Raw genomic sequence first — 9316 nt, 5'->3', positions numbered from 1 at the left:
CAGGCTGTTTAGCCGTTTTATAAGAATTTCGTACGAACAAGCACCAGTCCTGTTTCTTCGTAGATCTACGAAAATTTCTACGAAAGCTCTTAGGGTGGCGTACGAACTTCGTAGACTAAAATATGGCCGCCACAACAACAGATATATTCTATATTGGCGATCGTTCATTTATTATGGCGTATTTACACAAAATCATGACAGAAGACAACTCTGTGGAATCTACAATCCGGTGAGTAAATTAACAAATCGTTAAGACGCCGTTTTGACCAAATTTTCAGGGGACGCAACCTCGCTCCAACTGTCAAAATGTTTTGAAAAACAAAATGCTCTTATTTCGATGCATTTCAAGAGTTTTGTTGTGATACGAACACTGGAATATACTGTCGGAAACTGCTTCTCAACCAGTAGACTGAAATACTATCCAACCATTAGACTCATGGTATATGAATTTTACGGTGTTTTAAGTAAAACAAACAAGCTAAAAGCAGACTGATTTTATGACAGTGTTTACACTGATCTTAGTCCTTCTTAAATGCCGTCCAGGCTTCTTTTTTTAATGATGGTTAGCCTGGACGTCATTCATAACAAAATTCGTAAACATGTTCAAAATGCCGATCAGAATTTGGTCGCACATTTATTAAGAATTTTCCAATTTAGTCTATCAAAACAAAAAAAGAAGACTGTACCGGTTAAAAGTAATCCTTTTTACATCAATTGTACTATATATTATAAAATAATCATGTTCCGAATTGTTAGAACAACATGCATTTTCAAACACCATCAAAATTCATGGAACACCATTGTTTTCTTTAAAGAATGTAGCCGAGAATATCCAAATGCATTTTCTTTTCTCTGCTTAAGGTTACACATGACTATTAGTTACTTTAGTACGAGCTGTAGTGTCATTGGCAGTAGTTTTGTTAAGGCAACTTAAATGCTGTATTGTAAATCTGTAAATTATTCAAAATAAAATAAGAATGAAGTGTTTCCAAACATTAATTACTTTTGTTATTATATTGGAATAAAGGCATTTAGTTTTTGCAAAATGAATCAAATAGCAATATTGTTCAGTTCGTGGAATGTTATCATGCAGAGTATGGGAAGAATTTTCATTTGCATGCATGGCATTTTTTTCAATTCGTTTTCATTATTTTCTATTGTAGTAATTCACCCCTCTTTGCGCTCACTTGGATGTCTTTGGACTTTTGTATGCTTCATATCCTTTGTTTGGTGTCTTTAAAGCATCCAGATTCTGACACACAACAAAAAAACTTTTTCAAGTACTACTTGTCACAAACTTGTGGTAAGAGCAACCTCAGAAACCAACTGATGACTCTACGAGCTCTCTCCTCCCTACCTTCTTCCTACCAGTAGGCGAGTTAGTTTTCTGGTGTTCCCCAGTGAACGACCATTTGTATGTATGTTGACAAAAACCTGCCATAACGGTTTGAAATTCTGCAATTATTTGGAGGTTTTTAATTGCCATCTATTGACATAAAAACATTTCTACATTTCTTTCCCCTTTCCCACACGCATCTAGCCTCCCATCTAAAAACGACCATACGTTATAAATACTATATGTGTGCTTTTACTTTGTATGACTGTGTAATGTTGTCAGTGTAATGTATATAACGGACCCAAAACGGGATGGTTTAATATAGCTTTATTACATTCATATTCATACGCACACGATCTTGAATCTAATCAATAACTGAACTATCAACATACATGCAACTGTAAGCCAGAGGCGGGCTTATCATACAAAGAGGCGGGTTTATCAATACTGGGCTCTGAGTGGCCACTACAGACAGAAATGAGAATACTGGGGAAAATTACCGGTTGGCCTTTATAAGCTTTGTTAAATTTTATAGCGTCTCTTTGAACCGCTGGCGCGTTCATGTCACAAACTGGGCATCTGACCTTCTATAAGATGACATTTTAAATGTAAAGTCGGCGAAGATTGCACAAGTGTCTCATAAAAACCCGAGGCATATTCTTTAAGAGCATGAAGGCCAATTCTCACACAGGGGACCGGCTTTGTCATGTTTTAACCCCTTAAACACATTTATAAGTGTTACTTAAAATTGTTTACCAATATAGTTCTTTTAAAAAACACACAACAATTCTAACTCTAGTTGTTTTCCTATAAGCTTTAAGCTTGACAATAAAATGCACTCTAGTCGGAAAAAAAGCAAACAACAATGTTCTGTAATTACGTTTTTCTATCAATTCCTTTAAAAATAGTAATTTCCTGAAGATTCCCTTTAGTTGAGTTTTGTATAGGTTTTCTAATGTGAGGAATAAGGTATTTGTTAATATAAATATCATCATGAAACATCTGTTCTAGCGAAACTATATATATATATATATATATATATATACACATAATAAATTGATAAGTCAGCAAAAAAATATTTTAAACTTGGATTGACGTGTTGAAGTCAAATTGTGATTAATAGGTTACACAATAAAACATTTTGATTCACTTAGTGTAACAATTCTGTTGATATACATGTTGTTTTTTTAATATTTAGTCTTATTTTATATACATATGTATAATAGTATGCATTGTCCACATTGCCCTTAGAATAGTTTGTAAATAAATCTTGAATCCTGTATGTGACGATAAATGTTTTTCAAATTCATTAAAAACAAAAGTGTGGGAACTGATAACGATAGTGTTAGGGGAAGGTAATCCAGACTAAAAATACTACATCAGATTAAAACCCAAAAGTATAGTTGTGTGTAACCTTTTTTCTTTTTGGCAGTATGAAAGCTCCTGTCAACTGAAATCAGGTATTTAAATTACTTTTTTGAAGAAATAGCTTGTGAATTTGCAAAATGGATATGGTAATTGATAAGAATTAAGGTATTTATTGGCAGTCTTAAGCCACAGAATACAAATGAAGAACATTTCATTTCATTGACAGTTTTTACATGTTTTTGAATTTTGTTATGAATGACGTCCAGGCTAACCATCATTAAAAAAAAAGCCTGGACGGCATTTTAGAATGACTAACACTGATCTGTCATTTCATCTGTCAAAGTTTTTATCATTTTTCGATAACTTGCCTTGACTTATATTTACAAGATTATCATGTCTCTTATAGTGTTCAGAAATTCTATATCAACATTGAAGCTTATAAATTTAAAAGTTGCATGGGGGTGGGGATGGGGGTGGGGATGCGGGGGGTGGGATGGGTCAAAAAGTATTTTTTTAAATATCCAGAGCAGCCAAAAGGTAAGCATGAGCTCTATTGGTCACAGTTGGGAGACTTGTTTTTCCCAAACTACATTTTTTTCAATTTTCTTGCGGTTCTGAAAACAGTGCAGCTAGTAATGGGACTTGGACTGGGGACTCCCTGTTAGCAAGTTTGTGCTCTATCAACTTGGCTCACAGGCCCTTAGAACTTAAAGCTTGCAGTTGAATTGTTCAACCAGCTGGACAAACTGTTCCTGATAACTTAATTTGCAAACAATCTGACCTTTGTGGGTTAGTACTGGGACACGCTCATGAACGGTATATAGTATTAGTCGGTAAACCTGGGTGCAAAAGTGGGACAGGTTCAGATCTTGAACCCCACGACTGATGACTACTTGAGCTCAAGCAATGGCTTTATTAAAACAGAAACCACCTTGCATTTAAAGAAAAATGTCAACCATATTTTAAGCTTCAGAAAGAAAATAGCCTGTTTATAAATAAATAGATTATTCATTTTTTATTTCAGATCTTGACATGGATCCAAGAGGCTGGTAACTAGGCGGGATGGATTGTTTCACAGAACTGCAGGTTTCTGGATGGGTAACTAAATTTCCATATTTCCAGTTTACTTGTGTTATTTATAAGCAAGATAAAAGTAAATACACCACAAGAGCAAATCAAGTGGAAACCGTGCATTATGTATGTATTTACAGTCAGTTTGTAGCATATTTTTTTACCAAATCTCAATTTAATACAAACTTTTAAGCTTATCATGCTTATAGTTTGATGCACATTCTATAATTATAATATTGAAGATGTGCAGCATATATAATTATGGAATGATCCACATCACTGGATACTGTATATATGTAACATTGCATGTGAAAATGCATATAGCAACAAGTGATATAAGACTGCTGAAAAAATCACATTGCAAGTTTTCATATTTATTTTTAAAAATTGATGTTTTATGCATTTTTCAAAAACATTAATTTGCGACAGGAATATGAAAAACTGCGATAAAATCTTTTGTCAGCATTCTTGTATCGCTGGTTTTCAGATGTTTACTTAAAATTGGCTCATTCCTGGACAAAAGAAAAAATATTATCAAAACTGGTAATCTGTAAGAGTGCAGCCTTAAAGAAAACAAAAGAAATAAAAACGGGTTTTAATGATTTCTAGTAGATAAGTCTGTTTTCAAAGAACCAAATTCAAGGTATCATTATAGCCGTCCATCATGTCAGAGACAATACACTAATGTTATTGTATTATATTTGTATATGATGTATAGGTCCTAATTATTAGGTCTATAAATCCGGCTTTAAGTGATTTTGAGTTGTGCCCTTTATCTAACTGAGAAAACAAATGATGTCTTATTATACATATTTTACAGTGGCTCTGTGAAATATTCTGTGACTGTTAAAAAGTGTAAATTTAAAATATTTTGTATACCGGGTATGTACTCAATTTTTTTTTATCATTGTTTATTTTTGCAATTTTTGTTATTCGTTTCAGAGACTCAGCGCCATGTCACAAATACTTCAGAACCTAGAGTGAAAGTTACCGAAAGAGCAATAGACTTTCCAATCTCTACAAAATTCATCTTAACTGTTTTTCAAGGAGATACTTGAGACTACCAAAGACTTTTCAAGGACAGAATTCACAAAACAGTTTATGCCACCATCTCATATCAAAGGATTGTGCTGGAGTTGAACAGCCTTCAAACAAAAACTGTTTCAACACCTTCAATGGATTCATTCTGATTCAGTTTACCCTTGCTGTGATCTGAGCAACTATTTACATCAGTTCAACATTGTAAATTGTTTTAACTTGAAAATTCTGTCTTCTTGCAACTCACATGAATCTATTTACTGTGGACTTTGATGTTGAAGAGACCATCTTTATACATGCTGGCATATCATTTAAAAAGGAAGCAAATATTATAACCAACATACTGCACTGTTATGTCATCCAAGGACTCAGCTACTGACTCAATTTATAAATACTTGAAAGGAAAAATGTCTCTGTCAATGTAATTACTGTTGTGCATAATAAGACATTTTTTATTATGCCCCCCTTCGAAGAAGAGGGGTATATTGCTTTGCACATGTCGGTCGGTAGGTCGGTACCGTCTACCGTATGTAGACCAAACCTTATCCGAGTGATAACTCAACAATTCCTGGACGTATGGTCATCAAACTTGACATGAAGGTTGGGCCTGACCAGTAGATGATTTTAGGGCTCATCGGGTCAAAGGTCAAGGTCACAATGACCTTGAATGGTAAATTCATTTTAAAGCTTGTCCGAGTGATAACTCAACATTGCCTAGACCTTGATATGGAAGTTGGGCCTCACTAGTAGATGATCCCTATTGTTTTTGGGGAAAATCGAGCCAAAGATCAAGGTCACAGTGACCTTGAATGGTAAAAGGTTGTCCAAGTGATAAATCAACAATGCCTGCACCCATGGCCCTCAAACTTGACTCGGAGGTTGGGCCTTACCAGTAGATGACCCCTATTCATTTTAGGGGTCAAAGGTCAAGGTCAAAGTGATCTTGAAAGCAAACTGGACAATTCCTGGACCAATCATGCCATTCAGTCTGAATGGTCATCAAACTTGACATTAAGGGTTGGGCCTGACCAGTAGATGACCCCTCTTGACTTTGAGGGTCATCAAGCCAAGGTCAAGGTCACAATAACCTTCAATGCAAAAAATATAACAAATCCTCTCCCAGGGATATCTCAACAATGCCTGAACCTATGATCATCAAACTTGACATGGAAGTTGGGCTTTACAAGGAGATGGCGCTTATTGATTTTAGGAGTCATTGGGACAAATGTCAAGTTCACAGTGACCTTGAATGCGAAAATGTTTGTCTGTGTGATAACATGTCAATGCCTGAACCCATGTCCCTCAAACTTGACTTTTAGTTTTTTGTAGACCAGCTGATGACTCATATGGATTTTGAGGTCATAGAGTCAAAGGTCATGGTCATAACACACTCTATCCTCACACTTTGAATGGTCATAATCTTAAAACTGCCTCAACGGCATCCAATGTCAGTGACTAATCAGCTGTCATTTCGGTCCGTGCTTATTTCATTCAATTGTTCATAAAATCCTGACGACATGGCACTCAGGTGGGGGCATAATGTTTGACAAACACTCTTGTTGATACTTGGCTCATTTCTTACATGTAGCTGTAACATTTTGGGCAACTTCTCAATTATTTTGTTGAAGACATTTTTCATTCAGCTCATCTAAGCCTAAGTTAGTGTTCATGTTAACTTTTATGACTGCCTGTTTATTGTACTTTTTATAAATTATTTTCAATGAATTTTTCTCAAGAACCATTTGGCTAAGTACGTCTCCTCCTGAAATAGACTAATTCTTTTAGCTGGAGTTGTCTGTCTGTAACAAATTGTGTCTGCTTCATGTCTCTTTAACCTTTTGAAGGATTTGATATAACTTCCCACAAATGTACACCATATTGAGAGGAAGGGTATATTATTATAACTGTTAAGCAGTTTCTGAACTTGACTGTATTATATCTTGCATTTACCTCAAGCTGTGAAGTGAACAATATAACATTGGCCAATACAAGGAACTAAACCTTCTAGGTCACCATTTTGGAATAAAGTAATACTTAAAGCTCATATTTTCATAAGAATCTGCTCATATACAGTTTAAATAGCTTATACAAGTATATCATTTCAACATAACATCAGATCCTCCACTGTTTTATGTTTGCAACATTTTTGTTTTAAACTTTGAGTTATATATCATGACTTTTATTAACAAATACCAAACAGCAACTCACAGACCTATGCTCATTTGGGCAGAATTTTGTAAATCCAAGCATTGTCTTTTGATATTCAATGCTTTTTGGCAAATTGGGGCATTTTCTGTCACATTAAAATCAATTTTAACCATAAATCTACAACTTAAATATTCTCATATTTTTGTGCCCATTCTTTGCCAATTATTTGTTTGTCTATTGGTATACATGTATGTTTATTCATACTGTTTGTCAAAATAACGAATGAATAAAATGTTTGAAATATTTTATTTGTTAATAACATATTTAATATGACAAAAAGATGACTGCATTTTGTTTTATTTCACATCATGATCACTCGTAGAGTGAGACTTGAAGAAGTATAGTGATATAGCCACAGGTGTTTGTCTGACCCTTCTACCCAAGAGGGCATGCGTTTGAATCCAAAGTTGGAAAACGCAGTTCAAAGGTCAGTTGATGTATCCTGATTGCAGGCAAAGAGAAACACTCTATGATCTGCACCTGTAAAATAGAAGATACATAAATCTTTACTATTATCCATAAAACGTGAAAGTTGTTAGTAAAATAAAAAAGAAATGGTCTACCATTTTTTTCAAATACAATTCTCGCAGAAATCTTCGTATGCAACTTCGTACGAAGTGATCGTTTGCTTAACATGCATTCATAAAAAATAGTCATGCATGACGAAAGTTGGCTCTTGAAATAACCAAACTGTCAATAGTTGATAGTTTTTCTGCACATACACCAGAGGCACCGTCCCTCAGCACTTTCAGTGCTTTGATTCTAAATGGGTTGATAGATGTCAACAACAATGTTTCTAATGAAGGATCTTGAGTTCAATTTGCTAATAAGAATGAACATAAAACATGGTATTTCTGCCTTGTGATTCTATAGTAGACCACAGTAAATCTTTTAGCAATCACCAATCATTTAATATTTGTCATGCTTTCTGCTATTATAAACAGGGTCAAAAGCTTGTTATCAGTAAACAATAGTTCAGTAAGTGCATTATTTAGTAAGTAGTTATTGTTTTATCAGTCAATTTGATGTGTGTTATAAATACAATTATATGTATTGATTTCAAATAAGTGTTTCACTTTAAAGATGCTCATTTAAAGATAACAAACAGACACACAAAAACTAGACACATTTGATACTAATTATATGAATGATTGTTTGGGTGACCTCTGATTATACCCCCACAAACGAAGTTTGAGGGGGTATATAGGAGTGAGCTTGTCGGTCGGTCTGTCTGTCGGTTGGTCGGTCGGTCGGTTTTCATGGTTTCCGGACGATAACTCATGAAATCTGTCTAAGATTTGAAATTTTTTTGGTACACAGGTGTAACATCAGAAGATACAGGTCAAGTTCGATATTGGGGCTGGTGGGGCCAAAGTCAAGGTCACTGTTACTAAAAATAGAAAAACGGTTTCCGGACGATAACTCATGAAAGGCTTGACAGATTTGAACAATTTTTGGTACACAGGTGTAACATCTGAAGATACAGGTCAAGTTCGATATTGGGGCTGGTGGGGCCAAGGTCAAAGTCATTGTTACTAAAAATAGAAAAACGGTTTCCGGACGATAATTCATGAAAGGCTTGACAGATTTGAACAATTTTTGGTACACAGGTGTAACATCAGAAGACACAGGTCAAGTTTGATATTGGGGCTGGTGGGGCCAAAGTCAAGATCACTGTTACTAAAATAGAAAAACGGTTTCCAGACGATAACTCATGAAAGGCTTGACAGATTTGAACAATTTTTGGTACACAGGTGTAACATCAGAAGATACAGGTCAAGTTCGATATTGGGGCTGGTGGGGCCAAAGTCAAGGTCACTGTTACTAAAAATATATAAACGGTTTCCGGACGATAACTCATGAAAGGCTTGACAGATTTGAACAATTTTTGGTACACAGGTGTAACATCTGAAGATACAGGTCAAGTTCGATATTGGGGCTGGTGGGGCCAAGGTCAAAGTCACTGTTACTAAAAATAGAAAAACGGTTTCCGGACGATAATTCATGAAAGGTATGACAGATTTGAACAATTTTTGGTACACAGGTGTAACATCAGAAGATACAGGTCAAGTTCGATATTGGGGCTGGTGGGGCCAAGGTCAAGGTCAGTGTTACTAAAAATAGAAAAACGGTTTCCGGACGATAACTCATGAAAGGCTAGACAGATTTGAACAATTTTTGGTACACAGGTGTAACATCATAAGATACAGTTTGGTACACAGATGTAACATCAGAAGTTATAGGTCAAGTTCGATATTGGGGCTAGTGGGGCCAAGGTCACTGTTACTAAAAATA

The 9316-nt window shown here is 35.2% G+C and overlaps 1 long non-coding RNA gene across 1 annotated transcript; it reads left to right on the top strand.

The window, feature by feature from the left end:
• Positions 1 to 293: 293 nt before the first annotated feature.
• On the top strand, positions 294 to 7266 carry LOC128233890 (uncharacterized). Its single transcript, XR_008260806.1, has 3 exons — positions 294 to 439; positions 3729 to 3802; positions 4718 to 7266. It is a non-coding gene; the product is annotated as an uncharacterized LOC128233890 (long non-coding RNA).
• The last annotated feature ends 2050 nt before the right edge of the window (positions 7267 to 9316 follow it).

The sequence above is a fragment of the Mya arenaria genome, chromosome 5, assembly GCF_026914265.1.
Source record: "Mya arenaria isolate MELC-2E11 chromosome 5, ASM2691426v1".
NCBI lineage: Eukaryota > Metazoa > Mollusca > Bivalvia > Myida > Myidae > Mya > Mya arenaria.
Note: the sequence above shows the minus strand (reverse complement) of the source record. Positions and strands in the feature narration are given on the sequence as shown.